We start from the raw sequence: 22384 nt of genomic DNA on the forward strand, positions 1-22384 counted from the left end.
AGAATCAGCAACTGACAGAATATCCTCTGATTTTATTTCAGTATAAGTAAGTGAGAAATATGTAGATTAAAAAGTATATGCAGTTGATTGAATACTATATTACAAGTAACGTAATTTTAGGTTATTAGTGATAGCACCACTGTAAAAGAGACTAAATAACAAGAATGGTGACAGTCTTAATAACTTCCCAGTGATACAGATAGGAAGCAAGGAAATACCGGGTAGAAGAGGGCAGTTCTCTGTTAAAGGCCCCAACCTTCAAGCCTGGAAACACACGACCCTAAATGGGAATAGGCATTCCTGGTTTCACGCCCAAATGTTGCCTTTTGGCTTGCCACGCTGCCCCCATCCTACACCCATACAAACCCCAAACTCCAGGCTCCACAAGCAGATAACCAGGCAAACGGAGGAGCAGAAGAGCAGCAGAGAAGGAGAGAAGAGGAGGAGCATCTGAATGTCAAGAGGAGTTTGGCTGGGGACAGTCGAAGAAGAGATTGGCCGCTGGATGGCCAAACTCCAGGGAAGATCATCTTCCCACTCCATCTGCCTTTCAGCTTTCCATCCATCCCACTGAGAGCCACTTCCACCACTCAAGAAAATCCTCATATTCATCCTTTGAGTCCATGTTTGACCTGATTCTTCCTGGACACCTGGACAAGGACCCAGGTACCAAGAGGGCATTGAGCTGGTTAACACTTAAGCTGTCCATGGATGGCAAGGCTAAAAGAGAACACTGTAACACATGCCCACTTGGGCTTCAGGAGTCTCAGGCTCCCACCCCTAGATACTCCTATGGGGCTGGAGCCCAGCGGTGCTCACTCCAGTTCCTGCACCTGCCCATCTACATGCTCCCCCTCCTGTAGAGGGTTTGAATGCCAATGGCAGCTGAATAGACGAGCCACACCCCTGTCTCACATCCTCTGCAAGGGGGGTAAGGGAACTCTCCCATTTTACCAGTGAGTTCTTGAGTGAGTTACAAGCTGCATTTTAAGTGCCCATAATGTTGTCAATGATGATAATCTAATAATTAATTTCCATTTATTGAGTAATTACTCTCTGTGGGAGACTGTTATTACAAAATGTTGCCATAAGGGTGGTATATAAAATTTCCACTTCTATAAAATTGATAGGTGATAAAAGATGAACCTAGCCATCATATTTACATCTTTCAAACCACAAAGTCCTTTTCACTAATTAACACTGCCTCTGCTAAGTCGTCCTGCCTAACTGCATTCTCAGCCTTCTCATTTGTAAAATAAAGACCTTATCTAGATCATCTCCCATGTCCTTTCTAGCCCTGACAATCTTTGATTCTGTGTGACCTTAGGTTAGTTGTATAGAGTAACATGATGATAAATGTTATGGGTCAATTTGGCTAACCTAAGCTACGGTGCCCAGTTATTTAGTCAAATATTAGTCTAGATTATGTGATAAAGATAATTCTTAGATGTGATTCACATTTATATTCAGTTGACTTTAAGTAAAGGAGAATATCCTTGTTAATATGGGTGGGCCTCATTCAGTCAAAGGACTTAAGAGCAAAACCTGAGGTTTCACAGAGAAAAAGCAATTTTGCCTCAGCTCTTAACTGAGATTCCAATATGCCAACCCTACAGATGTTAGACTTGCCAGCAGCAATTCCTTTAAATGTAGATATATATACATACTATTTGTTCTGTTTCTCCAGAGAACCCTGACTAATGTAAGTATGAAGTAAAATCATTTATAGATTTTGAATATGGTGTTTTGCAATCATTAGGCCTATATTAGAGCACTAAACACAATCAAAAGTAGGTATATTGAAGCAACCTCATTAAGATGGTGGAACAGGAAGCCCCAGAGCCTCCTTTTTCCCATAAAAACACTTATTCAACAATACTTGACAAATTTTCTCTATGTAAAATCCAGAAATGAGCTAAGAGGCTCTTGAAACCCAGGTGAGTGTTAAACCAGCCCATATTGAAGGAAGAACTAAAAATGGTGGCATCATCTCACTGTAGTTCCTTCCCCTTTGCACGGTGAAACTCCTATCTCCTGGCTTCTTCCTGGGTAGAGAAAGGAAAGACTGAACCATACATCCAATGTTCTGACTTTTGTCAGGGGACTGCAGAAGAGACCAGTTTTGGTTTCGCCTGTCTGGAAGTGCTGATGAAACCCAGCATATTCTAGATGCCTGGGAAACACTGATAACAAAAGAGCTGGGTAGTCAGCTGCTGCTTCAGAGAACCCACAGTATAGCAGACAGAGGTTGATACAGCTCTGTGACCTCTCCTTTAGGGAGAAAGAGAAGAGTAAAACATAGGTCTAATGTTCCAGCTTTTCAGGGGGCTACCCAAGGGACTGGTTTCTGTCTAGCCTGCCTTGGGGTACTTAGGGGACCCAACACAGTCTAGATGCCACTGAGGACAAGAAAGAGTGAGGAGGCATGTTTCAATTTCAAAGAACACATGCTACAGCAGACAGATACCAGAGGAAGCCAGAAAGTATGAGCTTCTGAAAAAAAAGAAGAAAGAAGAATGAAGAAAGAAGAAGAAAAAGAAGGAGAAGGAAAAGAAGAAACAACAACCAGCTGATCTCTCTAATTGGGAATCTACATGCACAAGTTCAGAGAAGACAAAAACGCAAAAAAAGATTTGAGGGGGTCCCAAAATCTCTAGCCAGGCTGATTGGTGAAGGTTTTTCCCTTTATGAAGCCAGTCCATAAAGACTGGGAGAGCTGCTATTTTTCAAGTGTAGGATACCCACAAAAAGTTACAAAACCAATGAAGAAACAAGGTGAAAAGTCCCAATTAAAGGGACAAAATAAATCTCTAGACACCAACCCTAAAGAAATGGAGATACATAAATTACCTGACAGGTATTCAAAATAACTGTCAATAAAATGTTCAATAAGATAAAAAAGACACATAAACAAAATGAGAATTTCAACAAAAATATACATTTTTTTACAGAAAGAAGCAAATAAAAAATTTGGAGCAGAAGAATGTAGTTATTGAAGTGAAAAATTTATTTGAAGAGTTCAACAGCAGTCTTGATCAGGTACAAGAGAAAAATCAGTAAACTAAAAGACAGGTGACTTGAAATTATTCAGTCAGAGAAGCAAAAACAAAAAAGAATGACAAAGATTAAAGAAAGCCTAAGGAACTTATGGGATACCACCAAGCAGACCAACAAATACATTATAGGAGTTCCATAAGAGGAGAGAGAGAGAGATAAAGGAGCAGAAAACTTATGTAAAGAAATAATGGTTGGGAACTTCCTGAATTTGGGGAAGAAAATGGACATCCAGGTTTAAAAATCCCAGTGAATTCCAAATAAGATGAATCCAAAGAAGTTAACACTGAGATACATTATAATCAAATTGTCGAAATTCAAAAACAAAGGGAGAATTTCAAAAGCAACAAGAGAATAACAACTCATCACATACAAAAAAACTCCATTAGACTATTGGCAGATTTCTTAGCAAAAACATCACAGGCCAGAAAGAAGTAGGGTTATGTATTCAAAGTGCTGAAAGAAAACAAACTGACAATAAAATACACTATATCCAGCAAAACTGTCCTTCAAAAATGGAGAGATGAAGATTTCCCAGATAAGTGAAAGCTGTGGAAGTTCATCACCACTAGACTTCCCTAACAAGAAACACTAAAGGGAATCCTTCAAATTTAAACAAAAAGATGCTAAACAACAACACAAATGCATATGAAAATATAAAGCATGCTGGTAAAGGCCAATATATAAATAAATATTGAATTTTGTAATACTGTAATAGTGGTACATAAATGACTTTTGATTCTGGTGGAAGTTATAAGACGAAAGTATAAAAAATAACTATACTAAAATATGCTAATGGGTACACAATATAAAAAATAATATGTGATATCAATATCACAAGGTTGAGAGGAAGGAGTGAAGTGCAGAGTTTTTGTATGTGATTAAACTTAATTTGTTTCAGCTTTAACTAGACTGTTATAACTATAAGATGTTTTATGTAAGCCCTATGGTAACCACACAGAAAATACCTATAAAAAGGCAGAAAATAAAATGAAAAAGGAATGAAAAATTTATCACAAAAATATCAACAAAACGCAAAATATTGCAAGAGAGAAAAAAAGGACAAAAGAGCTATCAGACACATACAAAATAATAACATGTGGTAGTATGGCTTTCTTTATCATTAATTACTTCACATGTAAATGGATCAAATTCCCCAATCAGAAAACATAAGGTAGTTTAATGAATAAAAATCAAACAAACAAGATGCAACTATATGCTGTCTACAAAAGACTTACTTTATATTTAAAGACACAAATAGGCTGAAAGTAAAAGGATTTTTAAAAGATTTTTAAAAAGGACATTTCCTGCAAATAGTAACCAAAAGAGAGCACAGCTGGCCATATTTATCTAGGCAAAACATACTGCAAGTCAAAAACTGTCACAAGAGACAAAGAAAGACATTATATAATGGCAAAGTGTCAATTTACCAGGAAAATAAAAACATTGTAAATATATAATGCAGCCAACATTACAGCACAAAAACTATGAAGCAAACATTGACATAATTGAAGGGAGAAATATACAACAACACAATAATAGTAGGAGATGTCAATACCCCAATTTAAATAACAAATAGAACATCAAAACAGAAGATCAATAAAGAAACACAGGACTTGAATAACAGTAAGGAACAAATTGACCAAACATACATATACAGAACATTCCTCCCAACAGCAGCAGAATACACATCCTTCTCAAGCACACACAGAACATTCTCCAAGATAGATCACACATTAGGTCAAGAAAGAAGTCTTAACAAATGTAAGAACACTGAAATCATACCAAGTTTATTTTCCAGTCGCAATGTAATGAAGCTAGAAATCAAAAGCAGAAGTAAAACTGGAAAATTCACAAATATGTGAAAGTTAACACACTACTGAACAACCCATAGGTGGAAAAACAAAGTCAAAAGGGAAATTAGAAAATATCTTTAAACAAATGAAAATGGAAACATAGCATTCCCAAAACTTATGAGATGCAGCAAAAGCAAGACTAAGAGGAAAGTTTATCATAATAAATGCCTATACTAGAAATGAAGAAGTATTTCAAATAAACAACATAATTCTAGATCTAAAGGAAATAAAAAAAAGAAAAACAAACTAAGCCAAAGTTACCAGATGGAAGGAAACAATAAAGATTAGAGCAGAAATAAATAAAATAACAATAGAAACATAATAGAAAAAAATTAATGAAACTAAGAGTTGTTTTTTGAAAAGACCAACAAAATTGACTAAACTTTAGCTAGACAAACTAAAAAAAAGAGATGACCTAAATAAATAAAATCAGAAACAAAAAAGGGGACATAGCAACTGAGACCACAGACATCATTACAGACTATTACAAACAACTATAGTCCAACAAATGCATAAATTCCTGGACACATAAAACTTACCAAGATTGAATCATGAAGAAACAGAAAACCTCAATAAACCAATAATGAATAATGAGATTAAAGCTTTAATAAAAAGTTGCTCATCAGAGAAAAGCCCTGGTGGCTTTACTGTTGAATTCTCCCAAACACTTAAAGAACGAATACCAATTCTACTCACAGTCTTCAAAAACATTAAAGAGAAGGAACACTTTCAAACTCAATTTATGAGGCCAGCATTACTCAGATAAAGACATCACAAGAAAATAAAACTACAGGCCAATACTCTGATAAATGTATACGCAAAAATCCTCAACAAAACACCAGCAAACAGAATTAAACAGCACATTAAAGGCATCATATGCCATGACCAACTGGGATTTATTCCAAGGATGCAAGGATGATTCAACTTACACAGATCAATAAATGTGATACATCATAGCAACAGAATGAAGGACAAAAACCATGAAATCATCTCAATAGACTCAGAAAAAGCACTGATAAAATTCCACATTCCTTTATGATAAAAGCTCTCAACAAATTAGCCATAGAAGGAATATATTTCAACATAATGAAGACCATATATGACAAACTGTCAGTTAACATCATATTCAATGGTGAAAAACTGAAATTTTTCCCTCTAAGATTAAGAACACAGCCAGGATTCCTACTCTTGCCATTTCTTTTTAACATAGAATAATTTGGCTAGTACTGGAAGTCCTGGCCAGAGCAATGAGGCAAAAGAAAGAAACAGAAGGCAACCAAATCCAAAAGGAAGAAGTAAAATTATCTCTGTTCACAGATGACATGATCTTATATGTAGAAAATGCTGAGGATCCCACAAAAATCTATTAAATAAATTAATTCAGTAAGATTACAAGATTCAAAATCAACATAAATAAATCAGCTGTGTTACTATACACTAACAATGTCCAACTCGAAAAGGAAATTAAGAAAACAATACCATTTATAAAAGCATCAAAGAGAATAAAATATTTAGAAACAAGCTTAATGAAGGAGAGGAAAAACCTATATACTGAAAACTATAAAACATTGCTGAAAGAACTTAAAAAGATACAAATAAATTGGAAGACATCCCGTGTTCATGGGTTAAAAGACAATATTGTTAAAATGTCCATACTACCCAAAGGTATCTAAAGATTCAGTGCAATCTGTATCAAAATCCCACTGGCATTTTTTACGGAAGTAAAAACAATAATCCTAAGATTTATATGAAACCACAAAGAATCCTGAAGAGCCAAAACAATCTTGAGGAAAAAAGAAACATAGCTAAAGGCCTCACACTACCTTGATTTCAAAGCATTTTGCGAGTTACAGAAATTTAAATGATATAGTACTAGCACAGAGACAGACATATAGACCAATGCAACAGAATAGAGCACAGAAATAAACCCACACTCATATGGTCAACTGATCTTCAATAAGAACACAAAGAATACACAATGGGGAAAGGATTATTTCCTCAGCAAATGGTGTCAGGAAAACTGGATATCCCCATGCAAAAATAAATTGTACCTGTATCTTACACCATACACAAAACCAACTCAAAATGGTTTAAAGATTTAACGTAAGACCTGCAACTATAAACTCCTAAAAGAAAACACAGAGAGGAAGACTTATGACATTAGTCTTGGCAATGTTTCTCGCATGTGACACCAATAACACAGGCAACAAAAGCAAAAATTGACAAGTGAGACCACATCAAATTTACAAAGCTTCTGTACAGCAAAGGAAACAATCTAAATAGAGTGAAAAGGCAGCTTATGGAATGGGAGAAAATATTTGCAAACCATATATCTAACAAAGGGTTAATATCCAAAATATATAAGGAAGACCAACAACTCAATAGCAAAAACCAATCCTATTAAAAAATAAGAAAAAGAGTTGAATGGACATTTCTCCAAAGAAGACATACAAATAGCCAACAGGAATATGAAAAGGTGTTCAGCATCACCCATCATCAAAGAAATGCAAAACTACAATGACATATCATCTCGCATCTGTAAAAAATAAATTTTAAAAAAGAATACAGGCCGAGGCGGGCAGATCACCTGAGGTGAGGAGTTCGATACCAGCCTGGCCAATGTGGTGAACCCCGTCTCTATCAAAAATACAAAAATTGCTGGGCGCGGTGTTAGGCGCCTGTAATCCCAGCTATGCGGGAGGCTGAGGCACGAGAATCACTTGAACTCAGGAGGTGGAGGTTGCAGTGAGCCGAGATCATGCCACTGCACTCCAGCCTGGGTGACACTCTGTCTCAAAAAAAAAAAAAGAATATAAGGGTAAACAAGGATGTGGAAAAATTAATTGGAACCCTAGTGCACTCTGAGGAATGTAAAATGGTGGAAGCCACTATGACGAAAATCTAAAAATAGAATTACTATATGATCCAGCTTTCTGAGTTTTAATCCAAAAGAACTGAAATCAGGATCTCAAAGAGATATTTGCCGTCCCATGTTCACTGCAGCATTGTTCACAATAGCCAAGATGTAAAAACAACTAAATGTTCATCAATGAATAAATGGACAAAAAAGTGACATATACATATAAGTGAATTTTATTTGGCCTTAAGGAAGGAAATCTTGTTATATACTACGACATGGATGAACCTTCAGGACATTATGCTAAGCAAAATAAGCCAGTCACAAAAGGACAAATACTGTATCATTCCACTTATATGAGGAGTCTAGCTCATCAAAGCAGAAAACAGAATGGTGGCTGTCAGGAGCTGAGCTGACAAGAAATGGGGAGCTGCTTTTTGATGAGCAAAGTTTCAATCATGCAAGATGAAAAAACTTCTAGAGGTCTGCTGAACAACATTGTGCTTATAATTAACAATATTGTCATGTATGCTTAAATATTTGCTAAGACAGATCTCGTGTTAAGTATTTTGTATCAAAATTAAGAGAAAGTAGATATGTTAAAATTGAAAGTAAGAACCAAATAAGTGGAAAGAATTACAGTAGTATAAATTTTGCTTCTAGACCTATGGCCAGCCACAGTCCAAAACTGCTTTTGGTTTTGTTTTTCAAAGTATATTCCACAATTTTCCATGGCAACTTCCTCCATTACCCTTAGGAAACTTTTCTTTAAATGTGTCCTAACTCTGTCATTAAATACAGCATTTGTTTAAGTTTAAATATTTTATTTAGTACTTGTCCATATCCCTGGGATTTGTGTGTGTGTGCTTTTCCTTCCTTATACCATAAATGTTTTTTTAAAATGCCTCTGAGACTTTCCTTGGTATTGTCCAGCAGATTGATGATCCTTAAACTTCATTATGCACTTGAGGCCAGAAGTTCGAGACCAGCCTGAGCAACATGGCAAAACCCCATCTCTACTAAAAATACAAAAGTTAGCCCAGCATGGTGGCTTATGCCTATAATCCCAGCTACTCAGGATGCCGAGGCAGGAGGATCACTTGAACCCAGGAGGGGAAGTTCACTGAGCCAAGATCATGCCACTGCACTCCAGCCTGGAAAACAGAGGGAGACCCTGTCTAAAACAAACAAGCAAACAAACAAAAACAAACTTCATTTGAAAATAACCAATGCAGCCAGCAAGGTAGTTATCTCATCTGATTTTATTTTCTTGGTTATACTTTTCACTTTGTTACGTAGGCCTTGCCTTTCAAATGCCAGGAATTATATTCAATTTACCTCTTCTCTTCACGTGTAACTATACGTATTTAAATTTAATTAGAATTATATAAAATCTAAATTTTAGTATCCTAGTCACATTAGCCACATTTAAAGCACTCAACAGCCACATGTGGCTACATTACTGTATTGCACAGGACAGATACAGAACACTTTTATCATTGCAAAAAGTTCTATTGGATGGCTCTGTTCTAGATCCTACCCTTACCCTCCAAAATCCCTACTCATAATTAGCATATTAGCAGAACACAGCCTCTAAAGAAATCTCACTTGTCGCATCTGAAAAGTGAGGATAACACTTTTTTGACTAAGGAAAGAGGACTGACCCACATTTCCTTTGAGGTTCCTTACCAGTATGATAGCCTCATTTTTGTGAATCCACTAAAACTTAACCCTTGGTCAGGAAGGCAACTCCATTATAATAATGTTTCTCTGGAAAAAGTCAAACTTGAATGACATCATCTCAATTCACAGCTTCTTTGCCGAGAATATAACCTACTTAAGTGTAGGAACTGCATTCCAGCTCCACAAATTCCTTATTAGGTCCAATAAGGCAGGTGGTACTTAAACCATATCAGTTTTTTCACACCCCAGCAGGCCTTGAAATCACTGTGATAAGAGAATCTGCCTCTCTAAGAAGGGTCACAGCATGCCTATAAGAAGACATCTGGGAAGCAGAACATTTATTTTAAAATGCAAACTACGTAGTCCTGTAAGTAATTAATTGGGGAACATAAGTTGTATTTGAACTAAAACGGAAACTTTGATTACACTTAATGTCAGCTGGATGATTAATGTATCAAGTGTTTGCTGTTTACTAAACAAAGGATTTGTCTTTTTTTACCATCTGAAAAATTTTGTCTAAAACACTTATTTTCAGAGATGTGATCATTTCTTTGGCACTTACTGGACTGTTAAATTGAATTCATGCTGTCCTTCCACGTTTCCCAGACTACTCAGGAAGTATGAAAATGGGAACTGATGAGCAAGGCCTGGACATGTTTCCACATCTACTGTGTTCATGTTTGTTAATGCAAGTCAGCCCTGCACAGGGATCTACCACCTGGACCAAGAGCAGTATACTTTGCTGCTTGGGCAGCTTTCCTTCCATGTCTAAAACAGAGTAACTTTCCTAAATTGGGATATTACTCATTTTTATCACAAACCTTGTGGAGATTAACGTATTATATCAGAAACCATCTAAAATGCACAGATACAATTAAATGACCATAATTCCCAATGCAAAATATAACAGGAAAGATTATCAAACCACTCTCCCTCTACCCTTCAAGTCTTAATCTTGGCTCTAGGTTTTCCTGAGCAGGAAAAATGAATTGGGGGAGAAGTGAGTGCTTCTCTCCATCCTTGCACTAACTTTCCTAATCTTTAATTGTGCCAATTCAACTTCGTTGTGTTATTCCTGGCTTCTCGCCTCATGAGGGACCAGAAGTTTGTAAGCACATAGAGGAAGCAGTGGTTTTTACCTTGGGGCTCATCAACCTCCAGAAAATAAAAGCAAAATTATATAAATACCTGCATTTTTTTTCTTGGGAGAAGGTTAATAGTTTTCATTAGATTTTGAAAAAAGTCCATGATCCACAAAATATTAAAAAGTCTCAATTTTGATGGATTTGGAATAGAATCAAGTCACTGATGAAGTTACTGCCTCTGCCACTAGTGGGGGCAGTGAGTGGGTACAACACAGCAGCCAGAACCTGTGTGTCAAGAGCCCTTCTCTCATCCCAGCTTTTAATAGTTGAGATGCGATCAACAAACACTGATGATAGACTTTAAGTCCCGTGATATTGTGATTTATAATGAGAAATACATATTTGGTCCGTATTCTCATTTCTGACACACAGCTCCTAAAATCCTAGTAATTTCCTAAGTGATAAGAGTTATGGAAGTATCTTTGGTTATAATATTTGGTCTTTTGTCCCAGGTTCCTAAAATAGCTCCAGAGTATTTCTTGTTATTCATACCAAGCCCCTTTCAACCACACCCAAGTTTATATTAATGAGGTGATTTTTCAAAAGCCCCTAGAAAATCACTGAATGGGGGCTAGATGCCAGAGGAATTAATCATGTGATTAGAAGGTTGGAACTTTACCCCTAACCTCCGAGGGGCAAGGAGCTGAAGCCTGAATTGATCATCACTGGTCAATAATTTCATCAATCATGCCTACAGAATGAAATGTCCATGAAAACTCAAAAGGACAGGGTTTAGAGAACTTCTGGGTTGGTGATTAAGGAGGATGACATGCCCAGAGCAGGCATGGAAGCTCTGTGTTCCTTCCTTCATGCCTTGTCCTTTGCATCTCTTCCATTTAGCTGTTCTTGAGTTAACTGGTAAATGTAAATAAATGTTTTCCTGAGTTTTGTGAGCCATTCTAGCAAATTATCAAACCCAAGGAGGATGTCACAGGACCCTCTGATTTATAGCCAGCCAGTCAGAAACACAGGTGACAACCTGGACCTGCTAGCGGCCTGAAGTAGAGGCCGTTTTTTTTGTTTTGTTTTGTTTGTTTTTTTTGAGATGGAGTTTCGCTCTGTCACCCAGGCTGGAGCGCAGTGGCACAATCTCGGCTCACAGCAAGCTCCACCTCCCAGGTTCACGCCATTCTCCTGCCTCAGCCTCCCGAGTAGCTGGGACTACAGGCGCCCACCACCACGCCCAGGTAATTTTTTGTATTTTTAGTAGAGATGGGGTTTCACCGTGTTAGCCAGGATGGTCTCCATCTCCTGACCCTGTGATCTGTCCGCCTCGGCCTCCCAAAGTGCTGGGATTACAGGCGTGAGCCACCACACCCGGCCAGTCTTATGGGACTGATCCCATAACCTGTGGGATTTGATGCTATCTCCAAGTAGATCGTGTCAGAATTGACTTAAATTGTAGGACACACAGTTGGTGTCCACAGAGAATTGGAGAATTGCCTGGTGTGGAAAACCCACACATCTGGTGTCAGAAGTAAAGTATTGAGGGTAGTAGAGAGTAGAGGAAAAAAAAACAGTTTTCCTTTAGTTGGTGCAGAGAAGGAAATAGTTTTCCCTTACAGCCCTGAAAGATTGGCTGGTGACATGCCAGAGCTCTGATTGCAATAACATTCACCATTATTTGTTGATACACATTCTTCCATTTAATCTTAATAATCCTTCAAAGCGGTATGATTACCCCATTAAAATATGAGAAAACCGAAAATCAAACTGGCTAACTAATTTGTTCAAGATGACAAAGTTACCACATTGCAGCACTAAAATTAGAGCCCAGGTCACTCTGATTCAAAAAGCTTATTCATTAATACTGCCCAGCTAGGAATATCTGTCCAGATTCTAGGAATGGACCTTCAATTCTATCATCCCACCTAAATCTGAAAAGGTAGCACATTTCATGATTCTTCCAGCAGGGCAAAGCAAGGCTAATTTTAGAAGTCTAATGAGAAAGGATTAAGGTACTTCCTGTTAGACAGTCAACACGAGTGGCTCTCATTAGCAACAATAAAAACTCAGCTTGTACGGTCGGCAAAAGTAGCAGCCTCTGCTTTCTTTTGTGATTCTCAGCTGGGTTGCCCCTTTAAGAAGCTTAGCCCACATAGTCACATTCACAGATCTTCTAAGTCAAAATCTTTTTTAAAAACACCCAGGAGCGATCCCTAACTACCAAGGAGTAAGACATCCTTTCAGGAAAGAACGTTGAAGAGGTTTATCTGAATGTCAGCAAGTTTCACCCAGTCAAGAGAAATCCATCTAGAAAAGAGATTTTATACAATTTGTGAATTTTATTCAATTCAACTTTTATTTATAGTTGCTCTATGTAGGAATTGTGCAGAATGTGGCAGAAGAAGGTAAAATGTACAGAATGGGATGTTCTCCACCGGAGGTTCACAGTTCATTGGTAGAGACAGATACACATCCAATATGTACAGTCCAGCAGACAGTACTAAGTTGGAAAATTGATTTCCAACCAAAATGCAAGAGGAGAACAAGAGAGGGAGACAGTGTTTCTGATTGTTGGGCAGGGTAGAGACAAATCTGAGAAAAGCTTGTGGAGAGTATGGGCTCTGTGGATAGAGGCAAGTAAGATGTGTATGAATACTAGCATCCCAAAAGCATAGAAGCAGAGGTTGTGCAGGTATCTGGAAAAACAATAATGTCCTGGGAAGGCCAGAGAGTAGAGGGACAGGCCCATCCTGTAGACCCACGCCACTCAAAGTGAGGTCAAAGCCAGAGCATCCTCGGAAACACCTGGAAACTTCAACATACAAAAAGCCCAGGCGCCACCCTGGACCAAATGCATCAGAATCTGCATTTTTACAAGATCCCCAGGTGACTCATATGCACATGAATGTTTGAGAAACATTGTTGCAGACAATGTGGAGCCATTGGAGGTCCCTGGGTGAGAGGAGTAATCTGTTCTTAGATGTGCTTGGGAAATGCAACTTTAGGAAGCACAGTAGAGGGCACACAGAATGACCAAATGAATGAACAGTTATTCAACCAACAAAATCTTTTGAAAATATGAATGTTAAGTGTTACAGCTCTTTTAGAATTGGTCTAGCAGGTTTTCTGGTTTGCACTAGAAAAACCATAGAAAGTGAAAATAGAAAATAATATGAATAGTCATCTATTGGAATGATGATTAATAAATGATACCCCTGTACTCATAGCTCCATCATATTTGACTGTAAGGTAATTAGGATATTAATTTTTAAATGCAATTTATTCATCAGATGGGAGGATAAGGAAGTAAAATCAGGTTGTGGCCAAAAATAACAGTTTTCACTTTAGTTCACTATCTGGAATCTATGTAACCATACTGTTTGATTTTAGATTGTTCAATTTTTTTAATACTCTCTGAAATCTGATGGCCAAGGACCCTGTAATCCAAGATAAGATTGATCAGGCCGGCCCAGCGCCCTAATTCCAAAATACTCTCTAGCAACTCATACACTCTCCCCCATTCCCCAAACACCCATTTTGAGATAGCCAGGATAATTTTCTTCATTTCCTGCCCAGACAGCTGTGGAATGTTGTAATTCATTGTTAGGCAGCTGCAGCAATCCTCCTTAGAAAAGGATACATCTTGTCAAGGATACGGTTATTCTCAAATTTTGAGTTTATTTTTTAAACAGTGATGTACCCACCAAATGTAGAAATAGTCAAGCCTGAGAAACCTCAAAGGGAGGCTGGATCTAACATAGGCATCCCTGCTTAGAGGTCAGTGCTACAAATACCCTCACCAGGTTGCCTGTAATCTCACTGCTTCAGCAAACAGTCCAACCCACTCGTGTTGGAAAATCCTCTGGACTCCTGAAAATAACTCCTTCCTGGCTGAGTAAACCTTAACCCTCTCCTACAAGCCGATAGGAAAATGCAGCACATCTAGAAGGTGAAGAGTAGCAGATTTTCATCCTCAATTATCTCCTCCCTCCACATCCATAAAAACAGCCCTGCTATCTTCTGATCTTTACTACAAAACTGGGGAGAGGAGAGCAAAACGAGATTAAAATCTCTCCACACTGTGTGAGTGCGTGTGCATGTAAGAGGGTGTGTGTGTATGTGTGTAACTCTGTGGGAGGGAGACAGAGACAATCACATAAAAATTGAAAATTACCCCAGATGACAATAAAATAGAAGAGACAGAAGACTCCAGGGAGCAGCAATGATTAGAGTGAGTAGGAGTGTCGTGTGAAGGCTAAGAGGTTAGACTATTTAGATTACTTGGGAAATGTGGGGTATTAGATCAAGGAAGGTCTGTTACTATACCATGTCCTATAATTTAGATATTGCAAATCACAAACAGGATAAATATGAAGGAAGCTTTCCTACTCTTAACATGGCTGCTTCTGCTTTCATAATAACCTCTCATTTGGTACAATTTTAATTTTTTAAGGCACCTTAGAGTTGGCAAAATGGATCCAGAGGCAATTAAAGTCCCTCTAGTTTCTTTTGTGAAATTGGTGTTTAATACCTATTTGGGGAGTTTCTCCCAATAAAAATCCCATCTTTCCCCATTTCCATTTCAGAATTTCCAATAATCATTAAATTTTGTTTGACAAGTTCAAGTAAAGCTATTTTATCACTTCATAAAACCAGTCACAAAACTCTCTTCCAAGGTAGAGAGGAGACAGAGTCTTTGTCCATCAGCACAGCCTGGAGATCTACAGAAAGTAGGCAGCAAAGGTCAACCGGCCTCACTCAATCAACAGACCTCTCTGACTACCTTTGCACAGCTACTACCTATCATGCACCTTGCTAGGTAGTGGCTACAAGAGGACAAATAAGGCATAAACTCTATCTCACACAGCTGATGTATTTACGAGGGAGACAATTAAAGAAAGAATAATCATAATACAGATTTATTAATATAACAGGGGCAGCTATCTACTGAGGGTCAGGAATGGCTTCCTGACCAACTAGGGGAAAATGTCCCTCCAAGAGTTCATTCTTAGAAGTTACTTCTGATGCAGGTTTTGGTAGACCTGGATATGCTTAGTCAGGGTTAACCAGCTTTAAGAGTTTATAGTTTGACTAAGGAATTTAAGTAGAATGATGATGGACACACACAAAACAAGTTATTATGGAACCACATTACCAAATTCAAAGAAGTTTAAAATCTGACATGAAGACGAACTCATTGGCCACCTTAGAAAATCCTCATGTACTAAGTACATTGTAGGCAATCTGTAGTTGGTTTATTGGGGAAGTCTTACTAGTCAGGAATGCATCACCATCAAGCAGCTTGGAACAAGCAAGGACTCCAGAGCTGGACTGACTAGGTTTGAAGCCTGGTTCTCCCATTTACTGGATATTTGACTTTCAGCTCAACCTCTCTATATTGCAGTTTCCTTATCTGAAAAATGGGGATAATAATCACATCTACCTCATAGGGTTGTTATGAGAAAGAAATAAGTTAATATTTTTATAGTATTTAGAATAGTGCTTGGCCCTTGGTAAGTGCTTTGAACGGGTTATGTTAGGTAAATGTCAGTGTCAGCAGGCCCCTAATTCAATGTCTCTCAAGACAGGGTGGCTGAAGCACTTATTCTAGGTAATACCTACTTTTTCTAAGGATGAGATGACCTTCCTATGGGGGTAAAAAAATGTCTGATGTAGCCTCCGTCTCAACCAAAAAGACCTACTGTGACTGTTAGTTAATACTGAGCATCAACCTGGTTGGATTGAAAGATGCAAAGTATTGATCCTGGGTGTGTCTGTGAGGGTATTGCCAAAGATAATTAACATTTGAGTCAGTGGGCTTGGAAAGGCAGACACACCTTTAATCTGGGTGGTCACAATCTAATCAGCTGTCAGTGCAGCTAGAAAGCAGGCAGAAAAATGTGAAAAGAGAGACCAGTTTAGCCTCCCAGCCTACATCTTTCCCTCATGCTGGATGCTTCCTGCCTTCAAACATCAGACTCCAAATTCTTCAGCTTTGGGACTCGGACTGGTTTTCTTGCTCCTAAGCTTGCAGGTGACTTATTGTAGGACCTTGTGATTGTGTGAGTTAATACAACTTAATAAACTCCCCCCTCTCTCTCTCTCTCTATATATATGTGTGTGTGTGTGTGTGTGTGTCCTATTAGTTCTGTCCCTCTATAGAACCCTAATACACTGACCATATTCAAATAAAAAATAGCTCTAGGGTCCCCTTCCCTCCAGATATGTCATAATGAATGGGACACGTTTTCCCAAAAGACTCTTGACATGGTGGTACCTATCATCTCTTCTCCTGAATTAACAATAGATGTTCAAGCAAAAGCAAGAGGCAGTCTCATATTAAAGGAGCAGAGATCCCAGGATGTGATAACAAATTAGCATTATAACTCTGACATATATCTTTTCATATGTCTCTTTTTGTAAATTCAGCATCAAATTTAATTACATTGATTGGATTTTTTGTCTTGTCTCAGATTATAAAATTAATTTTCATAAATCTTCAGCTTTCTCTATTGTCCACAAAAGTTAGCAAACAACCCTCCTTCTCTAGAACATTACAAAAAAAATTTCACTTAAGCATACACATTACCCCTAGACTGATAGACTTCTACAAAACTAATTTCCCCATCCTCTTATCAGAGGTCTGTACTGGAGCAGCAACCACATGGAAACTATTTGTAAGCTGCACAAGGCAAGTAAATGCCAGGAAGCAAAATTGGCTGCCTTTAAGATTTTACACAGACATTCCAAATCCCAGAGCAATTTCTTTTCCAAACTTTTAATAATTAGTCATTTTCTTAAGCTTTAACAACAACAAAAAAAGAGGACAAAATCTTCCTTAGGAGGACATTAAATCGTATTACCCTACTTTGTCAGGCAGCTTCGTAAGTGTCCCACTGAGACGGTCAGGAGCTGCAGCCCCTCCCAGCCTCATTGCAGATAAAAACTCCACTGATCGGCACTTGAGTCCCTGACCTGCAAGTTAAGACTCCCTGTTTTTCCAGATGGCCATTCTCCCAAGTGCAGGCTGACAATCATGTCAAATGGGGCTAGGACCTGACCACCAGCTTCATTTTCAATTGTGAGTAAAATCAGGATTTGAAGCCAGGTCTCTGAAGATCAGACACAATGACATGAACTTGGTCGCCTAATAAATCACAGCTGAAGTTAGCGTTCAGGAGAGCAAATGCTGTATGATACTGCTGGCAAGATGAATTCCATTGCAGTTTCACTTGTCCCCCTCTGCCTTGGCTTAAAACTTTCAAAGAAGTTTAATCAGAGTTTCCGGAACTCCATGTTTATGCCTTGTTTAAAAGCAATTTTTTGTTCTTTTAGGAAATCATCTTACAGATGGCCTCAGGGAAAAATTATATATTTTATATTTATTCTGAGGCCTGTGGGTTCTCAGAGGGGCAAAGTTTACAGCAAAAGCCATACGTGCATCTAGGAATTCTGAGTGAAGAAAGAACAAAAATTACATACCAAGTCATTTTTGAAAGAACAAGAATTACATATCAAGTCACTTTTGAAGTATTTTTAACATTTTATGTTTTCTACCTAGAAATGCTGAAAATAAACAATAATGTCTGAAAATTATGATTTACCTTCTGAATTCAGCTTCAGTGGAGCAGGTGGTATTTAAGAAACCATCACCAGTAAGAATCAAAACATCACAGAAATATTGATGTTTTACCTCTATGCTCTTCTTAGCAATTTTTTAATGGGCCAAATGGTATAAATTCAGCATTTAAACCTGCAAAGTACAATTTTTTTTTTCTGATTCTTAATGCAAAGATGTATACTCACAAAGAAAAATCAATTTATCAACCTTGTGTGTACATGACATTTTTCATTTCCCCACTTGCTGAGGAGAAACACAATGTATATTGCTGAATGAAGTGACATTTAGAGAATTGTTGATTTTTTTCATTTATCACCTTATTCACATTTTAAATTTTTATTTCAAATATTATAAGAATAAGCCTTCTGTACATATTTAAAATCAAACTAGCAAAATTCCTTGCCAGGAAGCAAAATTGTCATAGACTCAAATCATCCTTTTATGCCTGTTGTCAAAATGATGCATATAATGGCATCAAAATTTCCACTATTCCTGAATAGTGGAAAATTTGGGCTCTCTGGGCAATATTTTACAAAGTTATTCAGGTTTTCACTTGCCATAAACTGATTTATTTTAACACAGAACTCATGCCTTCAGGACCTAGCCTATTCTTTGTTTCCTGACCATATTATCGTAACTGCAGAACTGGAAGTAGATAATTTACAGTTTCTTGTCAAAGAATCAGGTTTACTTCTAGAAAGGAATAGTTGGTCATTGATGGTTACATCTTCTATATTTAGAGTGTTCTCTTAGTCACATCCCGACAGGTGAAAAGTGGGTTTTGTGGAAACAGACTGCCTTCCCTACTATTTTGCAGGGTGAGCACTTTCTCCTAAAGTAGCTTCAGTATACTGAGTAAACCCATTGCTCAGCTTCCCTGAAGTGGGATGTCAACCAACACTCAACCCATTCCGGCCTCAAGTGTTTTATGCTGTGGGAAAAATAACATCAGATCCATTTAGCATCAATGCCAGCCCCTGGCCGTTATTTTTTTATTTTTTATTTTTTTTTGGTGGAGAGAGAGTCTTGCTCTGTCATCCAGGCTGGAGTGCAGTGGCGCGATATTGGCTCACTGCAAGCTCCGCCTCCTGGGTTCATGCCATTCTCCTGCCTCAGCCTCCCGAGTAGCTGGGACTACAGGCGTATGCCACCACGCCCAGCTAATTTTTGGGTTTTTTGTTTGTTTGTTTTGTTTTGTTTTTGGGACGGAGTCTCGCTCTGTCTCCCAGGCTGGAGTGCAGTGGCATGATCTCGGCTCACTGCAAGCTCTGCCTCCTGGGTTCACGCCATTCTCCCGCCTCTGCCTCCCGAGTAGCTGGGACTACAGGCACCCACCACCACGTCCAACTAATTTTTTGTATTTTTAGTGGAGACGGGGTTTCACCGTGTTAGCCAGGATGATCTCGATCTCCTGACCTCGTGATCTGCCCGCCTCGGCCTCCCAAAGTGTTGGCATTACAGGCGTGAGCCACCACGCCTGGCCAATTTTTTGTGTTTTTAGTAGAGACGGGGTTTCACCATGTTAGCCAGGATGGTCTCGATCTCCTGACCTCATGATCCCAAAGTGTTGGGATTACAGGCGTAACCTACTGCACCGATCAATTTGTTTCTAAAAGAAGCTCTGTAGTATTGGTTATCCTCTTGCCATTTTCTAGTGGAAGAAACTAGAATCAGAGGTACAAAGGATTAAGTTCACTTAACATTCAGGAATTTGAATCTTAACGGTCTCCATCCAAAACATGGAATCTTGACACTGAGTCTTCCTGCTTCTGTTTCTGGCCACAAGCAAAATGTAGTGGGTAAGCTCTGAAGCCTGGGTTCACAGCCCACCTCTGTTCCTTCCCAGCTGCAGAACTTTGGTAAAAGTGTTGAACCACTGAGCGAGATGAGTCTAGAGATGTATGTGCCTCATAAGGTGTTTGTGAATATTACAAAGTATGTGGCAAGTACTCCACTGCATCCCATGCTGTAAAGTGTTCAATAAATATTGGCTGCTGCCATTACATTATGCTATTATGTTTTCAGGGAAACTTCTAATCATCTTGAGTTTTAGTATCCAACTTCTTACTTAGGGATATGTCCTTACCCAGTTGGCCTTCATGTATGGAAACTTCTATTAGACTCTGGTAGTAAGTCAAAGCAAGATGGAAAACCTTTACATTAGAAACTTAGTGCAGATAGGTTTAAAACAGTATCATTCAGAACAACGAACACTCAAAGAGATAATGATAGTGGTCTTCGTAATTGTAATAATAATAACAAAATTCCCATACCACTGTAAGGATTCGCAGGCTAGTAATAGAAAAAAATGCCTTCCACTGAAGGAGTGGTAAATTTTTCTTCAAAGTGCTACTATTCTGGATATCAGCAGAAGCAGCTTTGGGAATTTATTTAAATACACCGTGCAAGGGAACTCATTAGCTATACAAGGCCCTTCCAGCCTATACCTCCAACGGCCACTAAGAACTTGCCTATACATAAGAGATGTTTCCAAACATCATAGGTGTTGTTCCAAATGGTTATTTTCTCATTTTCACTTGGATTCATGTTGTACAGTAAGAGAGACTGAGATATATTTGAGGCCAGATTCACTAAGCATTTATTGACTGCCTTCTCTGTGGAAGGTATTTTTTGGGCAAAGAACTTGGGACTTTCATGATTTTGAATTATAAATGGCTCCAAGGAAAACCCACAATGATGTCTCCAGTGTTTGCTCACTGAAATAGAATTGAATTTGCGAGATGTGTTAGTCCATTTTGCATTGCTATAAAGGAATACCTGAGGCTGGGTAATTTGTAAAGAAGAGAGATTTATTTGGTGCATGGTTCTACAGGCTGTACCAGAAGCATAGTGCTGGCATCTGCTTCTGGTGGGACCTCAGGAAGCTTACAATCCTGGCAGAAGGCAAAGGGGGAGCAGATGTGTCACACAGTGAGAGAGGGAGCAAGAGGGAAGGGAGGAGGTGACAAGCCATATAAACAACCAGTTCTCCCCTAATCTAATAGAGCAAGAACTCACTTGTTACCAGGAGGCGGCCACAAGCCATTCATGAGGGATCTACCCATCTACCCCCATGACTCAGATACCTCCCACTAGGCCTACCTCCAATATTGGGGATCATATTTTAACGTAAGACCTGGAGGGGACAAACATCCAAACTATATCACAAGGGACATTGTATCAGTCGACTATTGCCATGTAATATGCCACTCCAAGCCAATATTCATGAATTCTCATACATGTGTCTCTGCTGGCCAGCTTGGAATCAGTTGATCTGGGTGGTGCTAAGCTGGACTTACCTCCATGAAGGCTGGTATAGGGCTAATCCTTGTGTATTTTATGCCTTAGAGCTGGCTCTTCTTTTGTTAAACAGCAGATGTGCAAGCAGTCAAGGCCAACATCTGAGCACAGTTCAAGCAATTTTGCCAAAATCCAATACAAACTACCTGGCTGAGACTGACATCAAGTAATCAAGTAGCATTCCCCACTAGGGGGACAGGCTACAAAGTCCCACGGCAAGCGATGTGGATACCAGACAGGATAAAGAATTGGAGCCCATAAGTCAATTTTCATATATACTTTCTAGAAAATGGTTAAATCCTCATAACTGTTTTGTGCCTAAAATTAGAGTGTCCATCATTAGGCATGTGCCGATCCCTTAGAAACTTTAGCTAAGTATGTTTCTCTAAGATTTCAAAAATTATCACACATAATTTAAGTACTACAAATTTCCTTATTAAAAATATGGCCATTACTTTTATATAACAATGAATCTTAACTGAAAATTAGACCTTTGTCTACATATTAGGCTTATGGAAAATCCCGTTTAAAGCAAGATTGGCAGAAACTAACTTGCCTGCTCTCTGAGGTTAGGGATTATTCTGAAATCTTTATCATCATGCTTTGTCCAGTGCTTGATGTAGAATAGATGCCCGAGAAAGATTTGTTTACTCAAAGACTGAAAACAGAATTACTGAACATCTCAGAGGCTGCCTCTTTGTTTACAATCCTTGCTTTTTATTAGTTACCACTTGATCTGTTCTTAGCTTGTAGGTTTGCTCTGACTCATAGGGTCAAGACTCCTACCCTGTGTGCTTGGTTATTGCCCATGTCTGGGAAGATATTTTATCTGTGAAATGAGAATTTGCCACTCTTCCCAATATAGTTGGTCAGATACGGAATTTGTGTCTGTATTGTTTTAAGGCCCTTTGGGCCAGCATTT

General features: G+C 38.5%; 1 non-coding gene across 1 annotated transcript; it reads left to right on the plus strand.

The window, feature by feature from the left end:
- The first annotated feature begins 13628 nt into the window (after positions 1 to 13628).
- LOC112436913 (U7 small nuclear RNA) lies at positions 13629 to 13691 on the plus strand. Its single transcript, XR_003025581.1, has one exon. It is a non-coding gene; the product is annotated as a U7 small nuclear RNA (small nuclear RNA).
- The last annotated feature ends 8693 nt before the right edge of the window (positions 13692 to 22384 follow it).

This window comes from Pan paniscus, chromosome 14, assembly GCF_029289425.2.
Source record: "Pan paniscus chromosome 14, NHGRI_mPanPan1-v2.0_pri, whole genome shotgun sequence".
Taxonomy (NCBI): Eukaryota; Metazoa; Chordata; class Mammalia; order Primates; family Hominidae; genus Pan; species Pan paniscus.